Source organism: Hippocampus comes, unplaced genomic scaffold, assembly GCF_001891065.2.
Source record: "Hippocampus comes isolate QL1 unplaced genomic scaffold, H_comes_QL1_v1.1 scaffold249, whole genome shotgun sequence".
In the NCBI taxonomy this organism is placed as follows: Eukaryota; Metazoa; Chordata; class Actinopteri; order Syngnathiformes; family Syngnathidae; genus Hippocampus; species Hippocampus comes.
Window position 1 is genome coordinate 82,524 of NW_017805035.1, and position 19,576 is coordinate 102,099.

General features: G+C 43.3%; 2 long non-coding RNA genes across 2 annotated transcripts in view; both read left to right on the forward strand.

Annotated features, from left to right (window-relative positions):
- The first annotated feature begins 362 nt into the window (after positions 1–362).
- On the forward strand, positions 363–2,081 carry LOC109512172 (uncharacterized). Its single transcript, XR_002167469.1, has 2 exons — positions 363–1,060; positions 1,863–2,081. It is a non-coding gene; the product is annotated as an uncharacterized LOC109512172 (long non-coding RNA).
- Positions 2,082–6,033: 3,952 nt separating this feature from the next.
- LOC109512270 (uncharacterized) overlaps positions 6,034–19,576 on the forward strand; it is a 34,956-nt gene continuing 21,413 nt past the window's right edge. The window contains exon 1 of the long non-coding RNA XR_002167489.1: positions 6,034–7,281. This is a non-coding gene — a long non-coding RNA (uncharacterized LOC109512270). The remainder of the gene's footprint in view (positions 7,282–19,576) is intronic.

Sequence of the window (19,576 nt, forward strand, 5' to 3'; positions counted from 1 at the left end):
ATATATCTATATCTATACATCTATATGTATATAGATTTTAAAAATCTATTTATAAATTTATAACAAATTTATAAATATTTATATCTATATATCTATATGTATATAGAGGGGGGGTCTGTCGATATTTCTTCATGTTTACTTTTAATATTGTATTTCATTTTATTGTTTTACAATTCCAGAATGTACAGCATGATTAAGGTATGTAATATATTTACTCTTTTGGCGGTTTTTTTATGACCTATTTTTTTCTATTTTTCCAAACCTACTTCAGATGTTTATTTTTCTAAAATTTAAATGACAATAAAATACAAAATTTAAATTTGCAGTGTTTGGGATGCTAAATACGATATTTTTTCTGGGTGTGAATTTATTGTTGCTCCAATTCCGATGTGGGCCTCCTTAAGCTAAACAGGTCTATGAAAAATAAATACTTCTTGTTTCGATCATGTACAGGCGTGTAAGAATTGAATGAATGAATAATTCCCATTTGAAGGGGTGAGAAAAGCAGGGAAGCGTGACTGTCTTATCTTCAGTGCTGATAGTGTAGTGTGTGGGGGCAGATAGATGTTTTTAAGGGAAGGGATTAAGAGCATGTATGTTCACACGTTTTGTTCACATACATGTGTGTCTGCGTGTGTGTGTGTGCTGCGCCACTGCAGGAGGATTAAAACGAGGCTAATCTCCTCTTGTTCTTCCTCCCTTCTTCTCCTTCTCCTTCTTCTTCTCGGCTGTTTAGATGCCGCAGCTGCCAGCTTGCGCTTTATTCATGAGCGCGAGGGTCCGAGGTGGCAGCTGTTTGTTTACGCGTTCCCACGACTCGCCGCCAATTAAGCATCTTCACTCCGTCAGCCGCTTGTCTGTTCCCATTAGGAGATTCCCCAGCAGACGCCCCCGGGTCTCCTTCCATGAGGCCTCCTCCACTTGGGCCTCTTCTGCAAGGCCTCGACAGCTTCTTCTCCTCACCGAGATCCTTCTCCTTCCACTGGCCCACTGCATCACCAACCCGATGGAAGTGACAGCGAAAGGAAAAATCGAGGAATGCATTTACAATAATAATAAGGTATGCGGGCTCCTCCCACATTCCAAAAACATGCACGTTAGCTTCAATAAGGACTCAAAATTGTCCGTAGGTGTGAATGTGACTGCTTGTTTTTCTCTACCATGGGGGTCTGCAACCTGCATGCAGCTCAATCCTGCAACTCCTGTCACTTTCTATTTTGGAAAATAAACATTTACTTTGAAAGGGCTTGATTTGTTTTTCAAATCTAATTCTAAATTTGAAGGTTATGGTGCTCTTGAAACATGAGAGTGATGTTTCAAATGTTTCCCAAAGCAGTACTTTTAATGTTACACCCTACATCGCGGGTGTCAAACTCAAGGCCCGCGGGCCAGATCTGGCCCGCCATATCATTTTGTGTGGCCCGCGAGAGCAAATCAAGCATGTCAACTTTTCCATGATGCTTGCTCAAGTCTGAACTAAAATTTCAAGTTGTCATATGTAGTCCATCATAACATCGAGATATCGCAAACATTATCCGTTCCATTATTACATACATGAATGTAAACAATGGCGGAGCAAACCATTATTCTTGACTTCTGATTTCAAAACTAGTTATCCACCAATTTGTTGTGCACTGAATATGTAATATGTGGAGGTGATTAAACATTTATACGGTTTCACAAAATTCACAGTCATAATGGCCCTCTCAGGGAAACCGTAACTACTCTGTGGCCCGCGACGAAAATGAGTTTGACACCCCTGCCCTACATGAACGATATTAAAAACAAACATCGCTCACACCTCACAGATGACACTGTCTGATGCCTAGCCTTGATGTGCTGATGCTCTGACTTTTTTCTAGGTCGTCCAAACTTTGGTCCATCACGACGCCGACGAAGACGACTTGTTTGCGGCCGCATTAACATGACAAAGCACCTCCAACCCGGCGCACTTATTTGAACTTTGAACTCCGCCTTTGTGCCGGCCAGACAGCAAATTGTCGCGGCGGCTCTCCCCTTAGTCAAGTCATTTAATAGCAAAGTCAATTCCCATACACCCCCCACCCCCCCAAAAACATCACACGCGCTCCCACACTCCCAAGCAGACAGACTGGAGGACCGCCCAACCCCTCCCTTCTGTACACACCTCCCTTGTCTGTGTTTTAATGAAGAGGGGCACCCATGAAGGAACATTATTTGAGGGGACCCCCGCAAGTTTAATCCCAGAGAGTTGCGACGGGATGGAGAACATATGCGGCGCGTTACGGTCACATCATCAATGGCATCCTCTGTTTGTAATGTCAAAGCCTGGGAATATCTTTGTATCCTCGCATCATGTATGTTCATGTTTGTTTTCATACTACAACAATGTGGGATGTGGGATTTTGGCACTTAAACAAACAAAATATGATTAAAGTTCCAAAAGCTTCAGTGATATTTGCTGTTTCCTATGTGCGTGTGTTTGTGTGCGTGTGTGTGAGTGTGTGTGGGCGTGTGTAGAGTACCTGTTGTTTCGAAGGTTTAGAATTACATCGATGCCAATTTCCGCGAGCCCATCTATGGCATCTCACATTGGACTTTTATGAGCTAAAATTCATGGCTTGGTTGAACATTTAAACATACGTTATATAATTCTGTTTTGTGATATGTTTCAGATTTCTATGATGTCATAAATCAATCACTTGGCTCCCTGATTTAAGTCTCCAGCATTTCGGAAAGATAATTTTCTTTGAAGGGTTTCCAATCAGATTCCATGCTGGAGGAACGACATCAGGGTGCCACCGTCCAATCATGTGGGAGCAAAAAGTGCAGACACCACTGAATGATAGTGAATTCATTAAAAAGGCGCTTATATCAGTCATTCCACATCTCTGTTTATGTCTCTCGCATTTCCTGATGACATTTTATTTTGAACATTTTATTCGAACATTTCATTCATCAAACTGCCGTGATTGGAGATTGCGTGACATCAGCGAGCCACTACCCAATCAGGTGTGTGTGTGTGTGTGTGTGTGTGTGAGTGTGTGTGCGTGTGTGTGTTTTAACTCAAGTGTCTGGCAACATGTTCCAGCAAGCTGCCCATTTGGAAAATGTTTGGCTTTAGGTAACTTCTGTCCAATCAGGTGCAAACAGGAAGTGCAAATGACATGTTTGAATGGGGTCATAAATCAATCCTTGTAATTTTTTCATTTAAGGCTTTGGCATTTCACTCGTAGAGTTTAGCTTGACAGGTTTCAAGAAATGTAATCAGTTTAATCTCACAAATCCACTGTCCAGTCAGGTGCAAACAGGAAGTGTAAATGACACCGTTAATGGGGTCATAAATCAATCAATATGCTTTTTGATTTAAGTCTCTGGCTTTTTGGGAATACATTTTCCATTCAAAGTTGTCCTGGAAGGCACTAAGTGAGAAGACCTTTGACAATCAGGCACAACCAGGAAGTTTAAATATCATGTCTTATATTATGGAAGAATGGCAGCCCGTATGTTCACCGTACAACATCCAGACACGCTCCCGATCAGGGATGATGTCCGAAAAGCTCGGTGTGGTTCTTGCGGTCTGTGTGTAATCATCAAGTCTTGTCAGTGGTGATTGCTTATTGTGCCGGACTGCAGGAGGCCATCAAGGTGATAAGTCCTATTTTTGATGCACCTTATATTTTGGTGTATCTTATTTTGAAGGCACCTTTAACTCATTCAGTACCAGCCAATTCTAGACCCCATTTTTTTTTTTTTTTTTACCCCAAGTCTTGGAAAAATTGAAAAAAAATGAGTATCTAGGGTTGAACGTATGGAACGTACGTTCCTCGTGTCATGATTCGTGTTAATTATTATGTTTCGAACAGTAGCTATCTTGAATTAGTTTAGCATTATTTCTTAAAATGTTAGCAGCGGTGAGGGGGTGGGGTGGCAAGGCGGTGAAGAGGTGAGAAAGTGTGGTTGGGAGAAAGCGACGTCGCAAAGTAGAAGTGCTAGCAAGGAGGTGAAGAGGCTCGGTGGTGGGGAGGTCACGAGGGGAGAAGGTTGAGGGAGTGAAGGGGTGAAGTGGTGACAATGTGAGGAGGAGCAGAGCTGAGGCAGCTTCGAGGAGCGGAGGCGAGCTGGTAAGAGACTGAATAGGGGAGGAAATGAAGAGGACAGAAAGCGAGGTGGCAACGTGAAGAGCAGGCTCGGAGACAAGGAGGTGAGATGGCGAGGATGTGAAGTAAATGATAAATGGGCTGTCATTTATATAGCGCTTTTCTACATTTGGTACTCAAAGCGCTTTACATTGTTTCCTCATTTATCTGCTGATGACGTAGCATCAGGAGCAACTGGGGGTGGGGGGTTGAGTATTTTGCTCAAGGACACTTCGACAAGGTTCGCAATGGACGGGTATTGAACCCCCAACCATCTGGCATGGGAGATGACGACGACCGCTGAGCCATGCCTCCCCAAGTGGCAAGGATGTGTGGGAATCTGAGAGGATGGGGAGAGTGAGCAGGTGAGGTGGCAAAGGTGGAGAAGAGAAGGATGAAAAGAATCCAGTGACACTCCACCAACATGAACCTTCTTTCCACGCGTGGCAGTGGATGACTCTCCTGACCAGAAGGTGGCAGGAGTCTGCAGTTTTGTCTTTTTTCATGACAATAAACACACAACTGGAATCTCTCGAGTTGATTAGCATGTTGATGTCACATGAGGAACTTCCAGGAGAATGAACTACTAAGTTGGTCAATATATTAGAAACAGCTGCCTCATAGTCAAACACAGATGAAGCACACAGTATGTGGCGTAATCCATTCGGAGCTGCTGAATGAAGGGGAGGCGGGGTCACGCGGATTAGGTTGAACAACAACTAACCTGAGGGGATCAAATATGTGCATGCACAAGGGTACGGGGGGGGGGCTCTGAGAATGAAGACGGCCCCCAATTTAAAGCTGCCACCATACCCCGCCCACCACGACATAATTTTGCCAACCCTGAGTTTTCAATTTTAGTACAACAATGTCTGTGGGTCTACGTGTTTATAATATAACATGAAACAAGAATGAGCGTTGCTAATGGGGATACACACAAATACATGCCGATATCTTGTTACCACGGCAACCAAGGAACTGCGTACAGAGGTGAAACGTGGCACCTCGGCTAAGTGTGTCCAAGCGTCTGTGTTTAAATACGACCTGAGGTGGTGAGAATGAGAGGCGGAGAGGAGTTTAATTGGCAAGGTGGTGAGGAGACGATGAAGCGAGAAACTGAGGTGGCCAAGAGACAAGAAGGTGAGGTGGTCCGGTGCATGGAATAAGAAGGTGAAGAGGTGACCACCCCTCCCCCCCAAAAAGAAAAAAAAAAAAGAAATGCAAACGCAAACATACAAAATACACAATCTCTGACTGCTGGAAAGCAGAAGATAGGATATGAGGAAGTGAGGTTGGGAGGTGCCAAGGAGGTTTGTAAGCTGAGAAGGTGAGGTGTTGAGTAAATGAGGAGGTAAGGAAACAAGGAAATGAGCAGGCAAATTTGCAAGGAGGTGGCGAAGAAAAGGAGAGGTGGTCAAGGGATTGAGGAGGCCATGTGGTGAGGTGGTGAGAGGATTGGGAAGTGAGGAAGTGAGGTCATGAGGAGGCAAGGAATGAAAGGGTGAGGAGAAAAGAAGGTGAGCTTGCAGTGCGGTGATGACGATGAAATGTGGAGCCGATGCATTGATGGGGAAAGAAGGCAAGGAAGTGAGGTCGGGAGGTGACAGGGAAGTGAGAAGATCAGGTGGCTAAAGGTAAGCGGGCAAAGAGGTGAGGAAGTGAGAAGCTGAGGTGGTAAGGTGACAAGGAGGTGAGGGAGTCGGATTGGGAGGTGGCAAGGTGATGAGGTGGTGAGGAGGTCAGGTGGCGGTCAGGTGAAGTGGTGGCAAGGTGGCTAAGGGATGAAAAGGAAAGACGGTCAGTACTTGAGACGTGATGAGATGAGGTGACAAAATATGGTGAGGTGGCGAGGAAAGGAGAAAAGGAGGTGAGGAAGAAAGGCGAGGAAGTGAGCTGGCGAGGTGGTGAGAAGGTGAGTCGACAAACAGGTAAGGAAAGGAGAAGGTGATAAGAAGAAATTATCACATGGAGAATTGAGATGGCTCTCACAAGGAAGGACAATCCTCTAGCGTCCCCCTGGTCCTAAAGCCTGCCATCAGCTTTTAATTTCAATTGAAAGTCCGCATTTGACCGCACAAGATCACCCTTCTTGGATGTACCAGTCATTGTGTGACGGCAGCAGGCCGAGGGGTGAAAGTTCATCTCAACATGCGTCCTTCTCTTTGATCCCCTCTCCACCCACGTCCCCCTCCTTTGAGGTGATCAACAAGGGCGGCGGCCATGTTGAGAGGTTAAGAGCTGTTTTATTGGGCAGGGTGAACTCTGGCCTGTAGGTCACAGAGGACAAAACAAACACATGTTCAGCTTCAAGGGAGACTCAATCACTGGGTTGGTAAGTTTTAGTGTGTCATTGTGCATGTGTATGAATATGCGCAGATGCATGTGTATATATGTTTGCGTGTCTGCAAGTGTTTGAGTTCATTGAAGGCATTTGAACTTTTGCTCTCTGCTCAAGATTAGTGCAAGCAGCCTGAAACATGAAGGTCACATGAAGGTCACACACTTGATCCGCTCAGTGATCACTAAGCAGTGCTCACAAACCGACAAACACCCCATTCACCACTACACAGACTAATGCTACTGTTAACCTCTTTCCTTTCTTTCCCTAGAGGAGGAGATGTGGCAAGCTAGCAAAGAATTGGAAGGTGAGGAACACCAGAGAATAAGGCCTTTGTGTGTATCACCACCTTAAAATAATGGCCTCCAAAGTCATATTTCGACAAAAACATATTTGGGGGGTTTAAGCGATGATGTTAGTCGCCTTGTGCTAAAATCAGTGACATCCTAAGTTAAACAGATCACTTCTTCCCTTGTAATGAAATTGTCGATAATTATAATATGATCCGTATTTGGTTCATCTTTTCGTGTTTGTGAAAAAAAAAAAAAACAGAATTTTTTTTTTTAGGAGGACTCGCACCACAAACATATATACTGATAAATCTGCATAACTTCAGTGTATTTTCAGAGTGTACATTTTTTTCTTTAATTTGCCATTATGTCTTGGGCTTCAGGGGCTTTACTGGAACTACGGCTGAATCTCCACCTCTAAAGAAAATCAAGACAGTAGTTTGACAACTACTGGGCAGAAGACTAACAAAGCCGACGGAAGGCAACTGAGAGGATTCGGAAGTGACACCGAATGAATAGGATTTCTGCTCAACAGGTACAGTCATCACATCTTTTTTTTTTTATTTTTAATTGACGCTACATTCTAAAAAAATATATTGTCAAACTGTTACCTTCGGTGTTATTGTAGCGCTCGATTAAGAATAAGTCATGCTATCGACGTGGCAGCTTTGGCTAAAGTGTGCTTGTTTACAATGCTCAAGCTAGCTTAGTGCTGCTAGCACTGCAATTCTGCTGAAGCTAGATATGCGTTCTCCGTGATTATTTATCATGACTGAGCTCTTTTATAATCGAAATGCCATCATGACTGGCCATGTTTGAGAATCACACAGTACAGATATCTGTTTTCAAATGAAGGGTGTCAAAAATGATCTGAGAAACACATCAAGTAAAGTACAAATAGCAACAAAGAACACTCTCCTCGGTAGAGTAACAAAGTATTTGTGCTTCCCACCACTGAATGATTTAATGTGCAAGTTTTTTTTTCTACGATCTTTTGGCTGCTGACAGGCAAATGAAACATAATGGTCTTAATGGTAACGTAACGTAATGGTCCTTCAAGTCATGCCATGAGCCACTCCAGCCACACGCACACGCACTCAACTGCACGCCTGCTTTGCATATGAATGACATCACCCTAAACTTGTCTCTCGCAAGTTTTGAGGGGCTTAGTTGAGGTTGGGTTGGGTGGGAAGAAAAAGGCGGGGTTGTCACATGGCGTGAAAGGGGAAACATTAGTCCAATGGTTCACTCATCGACGACGACTTGACATTCCAGTATAGCAACCCGCCGGGTTGGCGTCTTCGCCTCTGTGATCTGGATAATCGACAAAGCCTCAGCTTCATCGGGATCGTTCACTCATTCCCCACTCCCAAATCACCATGTGCACACACAAAAACAAACAAACAAAATGGCATGTTGAATTTACTCAATTTTATTTCATGCTTATATTTGTGTCAAGTGCGCACAATAGAATCATCTGGATTTTGACAATTTTTTTTTTGAAGTAGACTATTCAGCTTAAAAAAATATATCTGCATTCTGATGATTTTATTTCATGCAACCTCTTGATAAAATAAGAACGAGTGAATTAAACACACCCTTTTTTTCAGTGTGCGTAGTTTAATATTGTGGATTATACACAGGAGTTCACTAAAAACTACATTATTGCAAGCCAACATTGCTTCTCTAGTGACCATCGGTTCCTCACTACGCAATCTAACAGCTCGACAAAATGGCGAACTGACTATGTAGTGGGTGGATAAGGAGTAATTCCCAATATAGCCAAACTCACAGATGTGTTACAATGCTTCCGCTAATGAAAGTGCAGCATCCTGCATTCAAAATGTCCATAAAGCTTCCCATAAAAATAACAAATGATGTTGTTAAAACATGATTATTGTTTTTTTTTTGTTTGTTTTGTTTTTTTAAACAGGATACTAGCACGGCAGCTTTTACAGCTCATTTGTGTGCCGCTTAAAGACAAAAAATATGAATATTGTTTTGATTTGAAGGTTTTACAATGCAGTAAAATGTATGATCAACAAAGAGGGTAGAACTGTAAGTATTTTTGGAGAGATTACAGGTAGTTGAGGCATTGCATTGAGTCCAGGAAGGAGACGCAAACGGCAATTAAGATCAAATAAGTTGACAGGGATTTTGACTTTTTTATGAAGTGACACTAAAATATTAAAAGTGGACCTGCTTGTATAACACTTCACACTTGAGGAGGCGAGATAGTGAAAAGGTCACCTAATGAGGAGGAGAGGACGGGAGTAGGAAAAGAGGAGGAGTGGCGATGTGGTGGCAAAGATGTCGGGAGGCAAGGAAGCTTGAAGCAAGGAGTCAAGTTGACGAGGCAAGCGAGCGAGGAGACAACTTGGTGAAACAGTGAGGAGGTGGAGGGAAGGATGTGAGAAAATAAGGAAGCAAAGAGGGGAGGAGACTATGTGGCAAAGGAGGCAAGATGGTGAGGAGGCGAGTTGGGGAGACATTGAGGAGGTGAGGCAGCAAGTGAGTTGGCAAAAAGGTGAGGAGGTCTGGAAATGAGTTACTAATGCCTTGAAGCAAGGAGTCAAGTTGACGAGGCAACCAAGCGAGGAAACAAGTTGGCGAAACAGTGAGGAGGTGGAGGGAAGGATGTGAGCAAATAAGGAGGCAAAGAGGGGAGGAGACGATGTGGCAAAGGAGGCAAGATGGTGGCAAGTTGGGGAGACATTGAGGAGGTGAGGCGGCAAGGGGACGCCAGGATCGTTGAAAGTGAGTTGGAAAAAAGGTGAGGAGGTCTGGAAATGAGTTACTAATGTCTTGCGGTGGTGAGTAGGCAAGGGGACAAGGATGTAAAAAGGCAAGGTGGCAAAAAGGGATCCAGATGGTCCTGATGAGGCTCGAGGGCAAGAAAACGAGTTGGCAACGAGAGGATGAGATGAGTTGGCGAGGGGGCGTGGGCATGATGGTGAGGTGATGAGGAGGTGAGTAGGAAAGTCAGTCAGGAACCAAGGAGATGATTTGGCAAGAAGGTGAGATGGTGAGGTAGCAAGGAGACAAGCCTACATGGACTTGATGGAAGCAAGGAGACTCTTGATGGCTGTCAATGAGGTAAGACGAGTTGGCGAGGAGATAAAGTAGGAAGGAGGCCAAAGAGTGAGGACGTTAGAAGGTAAGGAGGCCGTTCGCAAGGAGGTAGGAAGGTAGTCAGGCTAGTGATACGTTGGCATGGAGCACTCTGACATCCCCAGATTTGGTTTCCCTCCAAAAAGCAGAGAAAAGACCCCAGGAAGACATTCCTGCATAGCAATGGCCATTGTGAGGATCTGATTCAAAAGAGCCATCGAGCTACTTGGACGCCAACCAAAACCTCACATTTGGACCCCACCCAATACACATCGTGACCAAACTCAAGGAGGGCGACCATTTTGACACCATTCATGGTCGCCATTTTATCTTTAACGCGATATTTTAGCAAGCTACATTGCTGTCTTGACTGATATTCAGACAGTCTGTTCAAAATGACTTCAGCGGTCATGTTAGTAGGTTAACGATTAATGACCTCACTGTAAGAAATCGGAAGGCTAATGCTAATATGCTAATCCACTCAGTCTTGTGCCATGGAGGATCTCAATTTGCTTTTTATCATTTTTCCCTATGATAAATAGATATTTTTTTTTTGTTAATCACTCTCGGGGTGCCCCTCTAGTAGTCACGGGGACCTTAAGCAAATGCTTAGTCTGACAATGCCTGACCGGATGGACTGTCATGTAATTGCAGCTTGGCCTCTGCTTTATAAGGCCAATGGAATACTCGCAGCCGGCTGATGTGTAACGCTGTAAACATGAGCGGCGGCGGCTCACAAAATGCACCCATCAGGGAGGGGAGGATGGGGGCGGGAGGCTGGCGTAAAAAAAAAAAAAAAAAAAAAAAAGGAGGGGGGGAGCACGTTAAGAAGCTTCCTCATTGAATTAGGCCACACTTCATAAAAGACAAGCAGCAGCACAGCTGTACTGCAAAGACGCACATTTCATTTGTTTTGCACTGCGCTGCGCCCTCGTTTGCATGACAGTGTTAATGAATGATGTGTGTGTGTGTGTGTGTGTGTGTGTGTGTGTGTGTGTGTGTGTGTGTGTGTGTGTGTGTGTGTGTGTGTGTGTGTGTGCGCACAGTGGCCATATGTGATGTCAGACAGTGAAAAACACACGTCCATATGCGCATGTTGCTGGATTCCGCATGCGTGTAAGCTTAGCATTGAACACAATCGCGCCGAGCACTGAAAATGCTCATTAAAAACAAACGGAATAGTTCAACATTTTAAAATGTGTGTCTCTCATCCAGGATCAGCCCTCTCTATTTTACAAGGGCCCATATTTGGTGCTGTTGTTTGTTTTGTTTGTTTCATGGGTCAGTGTAACCACCTCTTGCTATACCGTCTGATTTGAAAATGGATGAAAAAAATAAGTGCAAAATAAATATATAAATATGATCAAATTGTACTTGGGCTGCTCACCCTGCCTTTTTATTATAAATTATGTATTATATCTTTTTCTTTTTTTTAAAATGATTTGAAAACATTTTTATGACCAAAACTGCAATGGGTCGAATTGACCGAGGAACAAGAAACACAGCAACAGGGGTTAAGTAAAATGATTTGATAAATACATGTTAAAATTAGGAAAAAACATAAGGCCAAGCAGAAGTTTTTTTTTCATGTTTATTTTTTTTTCATTTAAAAAATACACATTGGTATGTTTTAAAAGTCCATTCGACCTCCAATGTATCAAAAAGGAAATCGAACTACGAAATGCGATTGTGATATGTAAGGTTTGAGATGTAAAAACGTAAGTTAAATTTCGGAAAAAGACAAGATTGAAAAAACTTTTTAAAAAGTCTTGTGATGGTCTACAGTAATTTTAAAATTGTTTCACAATACTGGCTCGCTGTCGCATGTATATGGGGAAGGCCTAAAAGTGAAGACTAAAATATAAGGAATAAATCTCTATAAAGTGGCACACACTTACCACAAACAGCGAAAATGGAGCAATGAGTGCAGATGTGGACTGCGACATTAGCTTCTTGCATTAGCCATTAGCTAGCTAGTTAAGGATGGCCTAAATGTGAAAAAACTAAATATTAGGAGCAGATCTCCGTGCAGTTTTACTTTACAAAAATTAAAAAGGGGGTGCACTGAGAAAAAAAATGTTTGCCTTTTGTTCCAATGATCTCAAGAAGGTTGGACAACTAGCTTTTCCACAAACAATAAAAATTTTGGAAAAAAAAAGGGAACATGACCTCATTAGTGGACGATGAACATGAATATTAATAAAAGATATTATAACATATGTAATGAATTACCAGATCTAAAAAAACCCACAAAATACACCAAAAAAGTCACATTTGCATTGTTTTCATTGTAAACATTTAATAATATTGCAACATTTATCATAGAAGGCACAATGGTGAACACACACAGCCATTGTTGCATCACACAAACAAAACTTATACAGGTATGAAATACATTTTTTTTAAATCAAAGAAATGAAAAATCTGCATCCATGATCATGATTGAGGGATCACAACATTATCCCCGATAGCGCCCCCTCTTGAATTGAGACGATATAAAGTCACATTTTAAAAGATTTGCATAGATTATCAATCCAAATAATTGCGGAAAAAATTGCCACTTGCCAAAAATTAATATAGAACCAATTAGGCTGTGATAGCGCTTAATATTTGTGTGTGTGTGTGTGTGTGTGTGTGTGTGTGGGTGTCAAGAAAAGGAAATGAAGGCGTGTTTGTTGTGCAGGATGAGAGGAAATTGGCGACGAAAGACATAAGAAAAACTGGTGTTTGCATAGAGTTTAAAGGCGACAGCTCTCATTGGCCGGTACGCCGGCTGCCACATGAGCTGTCCAATCACAGTGCAGTAGGATTCACCGCTGCCGTGGGTCTCACATTCACCAGTCCGAGCTACGGCAACACCACCGCTCATTAATGATTAGATTCATGCATTGTTATGATTATTATTAGTATAATTAGTATTATTATTATCATCATCAACAACTCCACAACAAACTTCTTGCTTCTTTCTGATTGGCCGAATGGCGTCCGCGTAACCGGAATCCTCCCCGTTCAGGTGTCCGTCAACCTGACAATACAAAGACGACGTGAAAGGGTTAAAACGTGCAAAAGGAAAAAGGGAACAGACTAAAGAGGTCGACGGCTACGTTAGCTTCTCGCAGTCGCCATTGGCTGGCTCGCTACCGCATGTATATAGGGAAGGCCCAAAAGTGAAGACTAAAATATAAGGAATAAATCTCTATAAAGTGGCACACACTTACCACAAACAGCGAAAATGGAGCAATGAGTGCAGATGTGGACTGCGACATTAGCTTCTTGCATTAGCCATTAGCTAGCTAGTTAAGGATGGCCTAAATGCGACAAAACTAAATATGAGGAGCAGATCTCCGTGCAGATTTACTTTACAAAAATTAAAAAGGGGGTGCACTGAGAAAAGACAAATATGAGAAAAGACTGACAACTGGTGGTAACTTTGAAACACTGATGGCATAAGCACAGACGGAAGTGATTTTTGGCCGTATGCCGGACTGCCACGAACTCGGGGGAAAAAAAAAAAAAAACAACTTCGTAGCTACCAACTGTAAGTGCAAGTGGCCGAAATGAGCTCACCAAAATACTGTATTGGGAATGACTGTGTGGATTTACTCCACTCTCAATGCAAAAAATAGCAAGTAGGCGACTAGCTTGCTAACCACCATCTCTTGAGTTCACCAAAATATTACGAACAGCTCTCTATGCAGTGATAAACCACACACACGCTGCAGGAAAGGAGCACTGGTTAAGGACTTAGAGGTAGCTTCTTGCACTAGCTGTTTGTTACCTAGCTAGCTAATAAACTTAAGCAGCATGACTGAACAGAAACAACTCTTTTCAGTCATCCAGCTACTGAGCCAACTGGATAGTGCCGAAGGTAATGTATGGGTCTAAATGTCCGCCAATTTCTGGGAGCGGAAAACTGGCGCCGTGTACGTACTAACAGCGTCTATGTCCTAGCATGCCATCAAGCCTGTGCACTCATTGACCCAGGTTCATGTTCTTAAAACTCTGAGCGTTTTGGTCTGAGCCGTTGCTAAAGACGGCATCACATGCTTGCGCTTAGCATTAGCGCCTCGTTGCGTACCAGTCGCCCTAACGACTACTTTCATCCTGCTAACACCCTTCAATATGGCCACTTTATTAGGTACACCTGCAGGCACACAATAACGGGACTTATGTTGTTTTATTGTAAGTAACACAAACAAAGAAAGTGGTTTATTTTATTTTGGTGAATCCAATTAGGCCATTCACTCGCCATTCCAGTTTGCAGCCAACAAGCGGCTAATGCTTGAAGCTAAGTTAGCAGTTTCCCCTTATCTTTTCTTCATGAACATCCTCCTTCCTTCTCTTCATTCCTTTCCTCACGCCTGCTTTTTATTTTGTCTCCCTTCACTTGAAGGTACTTTTCCGCCTTCCGTCTTTCTTTGCACCTCAGACCTACCTCATCCCTATTTCCTTGCTGACCTTCTTCCTTCCCACTTACTTTCTTTCCTTTTCTTTGGAAAGTCAACCAAATAGATAGATTGAGAAATGGCAGATGCTGAGAGACGGTGGCGTTGAGGGGGCGTGGCTACAACGTGGCGTCCCAATAGTCAGTTAGTTGACTTCGTATGCTGCTTGGTGCTTTTAAAGAAACTACAGTGGATTCTCTGCGAAATGGACAATTAACTGCTGCAGCATGTGGTACAGCTGAGGATGATGATGATGATGATGATGTTGTGTGTGTGTGTGTGTGTGTGTGTGTGTGTGTGTGTGTGTGTGTGTGTGTGTGTGTGTGTGAGAGAAGAAGGCACGCCGCTAATTAACAATACAAACTAGCGTTTCAATACAAACTTCCAGGCTGGATTCAGTCCCATCTTATTTATGTCGTCACTCTCCGTGTGAATAGTTACCGTGTCTCATCATGGGTACCCCCCCCTCCACCTCCAAGAACCCCCCCACCCCCCACTGCTCTGAATAGCAGCCCCGATTGAGCAAACAGTCAGACTGTCAGCTCAATAGGAGGTCTGGCCGTGAACTTCAAGTGCTTCCCAGGCCCCCCAGGCCCGCAGCCAGACTTTTGGGGGGCCCCTACGTGCCAGCGCTGAAGAGGGAGGGCGGGGTGGGGGACCCCTGCCACAGTGGTTCCCAACGCAGCTGCAGTCTGGTGAGGAGGGGCGGTGTGTGCCCCTTCTTTGCCAGTCATCCTCCAGACCCCCTTGTTCCACACAAAGATCCAGACGCAAGCTGCTGGCCGTACAACCCCTCCCAAGCCCCCACCTGAAAAAAAAACCCTCAACCTGCTCCCAGGCTCCTCATCATCTCATTAGCCCACGCCGCCACTCCACTGTCTGCCCTGGATGCTTTGTTTTCAGCTCTGCATAATTTACACAATAAATTGACGACGGCTGAGAATCCCACCCCACCCCACCCCCCAACCTCTCTGCTCAATATACCACCTGTTAAAAAGAAGCTGGCCTGGCATTGGGTAGCACACCGCTAAGTTAATCGCAATACATCGTTCGAGCCCCCACTGTATTACATATTTTTAAGCAATCGTTTTTTTTTTTTTTTTTTTTTTTTTTTTAATTAATGGATTTTTAAGCCCCTTCTCCTACTTACCGGCGAACATTTGTGAGTGTTTTCGAAGGCAGCGAATGTTGTGTTCATGTTAAAGTTCCTCAGGGTTCGTTCAAGGTCACACATGTAAGCCAAACGTTCGGGAGATGTTTGTACTTTTCTTTTCGCCAGGGAATGTTGAACATGTTCAAGAAAAAAACACTACAACTAAAGCTGTTGCTGCGTTGCACGAACTCTGACGAGAACGCAACATTTGTGACCTTCGCAAATACTCACTGCTTTGAGACGATTTACAGGATACAGCACACAACTCTCACTTTAGAATTGTGTGCCCTCGGTGTAGTACCACGTTGTGCCACAACATGCCAGGCAGCACCGAGCTCTACTGGAAGAGGTGCAACGTATTTGAAGATGTAATAGTCATTGCTCTCACATGATCATGAGAAATGATGCCGCTGAGAATTATTATATGTTTTGTTTGCATGTGTTGCTACTTCGTGTGTGGTTTACAAGTACCATAACATCTATGCTAATTTCTATTAGCCTCGCTATTGCATTTCACATTAGATTTTTGCAGTAAGCTAGCAGACTTTTGTCATTAAATTTTTTTTTAGTTCAATAGACCGTATTTATTACTGTGTTGTTGTTGTTGAGTCAGATTTACAGTAAATGTCAACTGGGAGTGACAAAACAAATTCCACCAAAAACGATTTCCACCTGAGTCAAAATGGTAGGAAGCGTAGTAGCAAAATGGCGTCGGTGGTGTGGCAAGGACATAATGGCATATTGTTTCAACATCCGCTAATTACTACAAACGGCATTTAAGCAGGTTTAAAACATTACAGTAAGCACACGCACAGCGGGGGAAGCAATGCTGGACTTGCACCACAGTGCATATGATCAGGAAGACTGTCAGGGAGAGACCCCCACTCACTTACACTTACTCTCAGTTGATTATTTTTACGTGGTTACCTACTCTTTGTTTAAATGCAGTTTGATGGGTTTTAGGTCAGGCCTTTTTTCCCCAAAGATAAATAAAATAATAAAAAAAAAAATCTTCAATTAAAAAAAAAAACATACTGTCAATCTCCTTTAATTTTTTTAGAACTGATTGAATTTAAAAAAAGGGTTAGACGATTTAAGTGTGCGTGTGCGTGTGTGTGTGTGTCTCACATGTACCTCACCTCCTCTGGATGGCACTCAAAGAAAGAAAGATGGTACGGTGGCGCACAGATGCCGGCTGAAAGCCTCGCGAGAGACAAGCATTGAAGCACCCCGTGATTTAAGACCAAAATACAAAAAAGGCACCCCGCCCACCTCCACACCCACCCGTCGGCGCGGCAATTAAAAATAACAACAACAACGTGGTGATTAAAGATGGCGGACGGTGCGGGTTTGATACCTGCACTTGGCGGCGGGTCGTCAAGATGGTGGCGAGCTGGAGGAAGAGGGGCAGTACTTCGTGTGTGGTTTACAAGTACCATAACATCTATGATAATTTCGATTAGCCTCGCTATTGCATTTCACATTTGATTTTCGCATTAAGCTAGCAGACTTTTGTAATTGTATTTTTTTATTTCAATAGACAGTATTTATTACTGTGTTGTTGTTGTTGTTGAGTCAGATTTACAGTAAATGTCAACTGGGAGTGACAAAACAAATTCCACCAAAAACGATTTCCACCTGAGTCAAAATGGTAGGAAGCGTAGTAGCAAAATGGCGTCGGTGGTGTGGCAAGGACATAATGGCATTGTTTCAACATCCGCTAATTACTACAAACGGCATTTAAGCAGGTTTAAAACATTACAGTAAGCACACGCACAGCGGGGGAAGCAATGCTGGATTGCACCACAGTGCATATGATCAGGAAGACTGACTGGGAGAGACCCCCACTCACTTAAACATACTCTCATTTGATTATTTTTACTTGGTTACCGACTCTTTGTTTAAATGCAATTTGATGGGTTTCAGGTCAGGCCTTTTTTCCCCAAAGATAAATAAAATGACAGAAAAAAAATCTTCATAAAAAAAGGGTTAGACGATTTAAGTGTGCGTGTGCGTGTGTGTGTGTGTCTCACATGTACCTCACCTCCTCTGGATGGCACTCAAAGAAAGAAAGATGGTACGGTGGCGCACAGATTGCACCACAGTGCATATGATCAGGAAGACTGACTGGGAGAGACCCCCACTCACTTAAACATACTCTCATTTGATTATTTTTACTTGGTTACCGACTCTTTGTTTAAATGCAATTTGATGGGTTTCAGGTCAGGCCTTTTTTCCCCAAAGATAAATAAAATGACAGAAAAAAAATCTTCAATTTAAAAAAAAACATACTGTCAATCTCCTTTAATTTTTTTAGAACTGATTGAATTTAAAAAAAGGGTTAGACGATTTAAGTGTGCGTGTGCGTGTGTGTGTGTGTCTCACATGTACCTCACCTCCTCTGGATGGCACTCAAAGAAAGAAAGATGGTACGGTGGCGCACAGATGCCGGCTGAAAGCCTCGCGAGAGACAAGCATTGAAGCACCCCGTGATTTAAGACCAAAATACAAAAAAGGCACAGCGCCCACCTCCACACCCACCCGTCGGCGCGGCAATTAAAAATAACAACAACAACGTGGTGATTAAAGATGGCGGACGGTGCGGGTTTGATACCTGCACTTGGCGGCGGGTCGTCAAGATGGTGGCGAGCTGGAGGAAGAGGGGCAGCATGGCCAGGATGGAGTGAAGGAGGATTGCAGGAGGAAGGGGAAGAGGAGGATGAGGAGGAAAGGGGAGTCGAGGTGGACGATGAGGAGATCCTTCCTCCTCCTCCTTCTTCTTTGTCGTTTTCAACTTGGCCGACATTAGCCTGCGCAGAAAAAGCAAAGATCAGAGGCCATTTTCCCATCAACACACACGCGCACACACACACACCTTTTCATGTGTGTTCTCATGGTACAGTCTGCCCCTCGGCATGTAAATGACTTTCATTATGCAAATGTATGCAAATCACATCCAAGCATGTGAGACCTGGGGAGAGAGGAAAGGGCGGGAGCTACGCCGCCGACTGACTGACTGGATGAATGAATGAATGAATGAATGGAAGTGTAGGAAAAAAAGAGGATGGGAAAAGACAAGAGCAGAGTGCAGGTCAGTGTGGCGGGAATTGGCGTGAGGTTGCAGGAGATGGCGGAATTAGCCGAATTTGCTCATATGTCCCAAAAGTGACTAAAAATAAAGACACGTTGTCAGTCATTCAGTCAGTACAGTGTGTTATTGTTGAAGCTAATGCTAAGCTAAGGGCAAAATCAGAAAATGTGATTCAGGCATCCACAAATGAGTAGGCACAGTTATCTCAAAGCTAAGCTAACTTGATGCATCATCTCGCTCTTTAGCCAAAAGCTAAGCTAACTGGGCTGAGTCAATAAATGTCAGTTTGTTGTTGTGACTTTTTTTTTTTTTGGTTTGTTCGTTTGTTTGTTTGTTTTTAAATCGTAAAGCTAAGGTAACAGCTAAACCAATAAATTTGATTCATGCATCCACCAATGACTATGTAGGCCTACTCAGACCAGATGTCTGTTGCTGTTTAGCCTAAAGACGACCCAACTAGGCTGAATCAAATAAATGTGATTGATCCTTCTACAAAAGAAAAAGCATTGTTAGCTAAGCTAAGTTCCCATCATGTGGCTAATTTTTGTTGTTTATGGGTGCGTTTGCAAATTCACTATAACACCCTAACATGGCTCAGGGTGTTATAGGGTAGTGACTAATACCACTCTGAGTGCACTTGTGTTCAGAGAGACCTCCCATTAATTTTCTACTCATCTGCCTTATAGTATTTGTCTGACTCTACAAGTAAGTGCTAGTTGTCTCAGTTCAGTCTGGTTTGTTGTTGTTGAGCCTAAAACTAGGCTAAAAACCCTCCGATTTATACCAAATACATGAGATGAGTATTTTTTTATTCATTTGGTTACAATCAGACAAAATTGCGGTGGACAGTCATGCTCACAAAATGGCTCACAAAATGCTCAAACGGCTTTCCATAAGGTTGCTAAAGTAGCATAACTTAGCATGTCGCACAATAAGGCTTCTCGCGACTTTCAATGTTAGGCTTTAGCCACGATGCTAACGTACGTTACACGTCCACGGGCAGGACGCAACAAAGAGACATGATTAACGA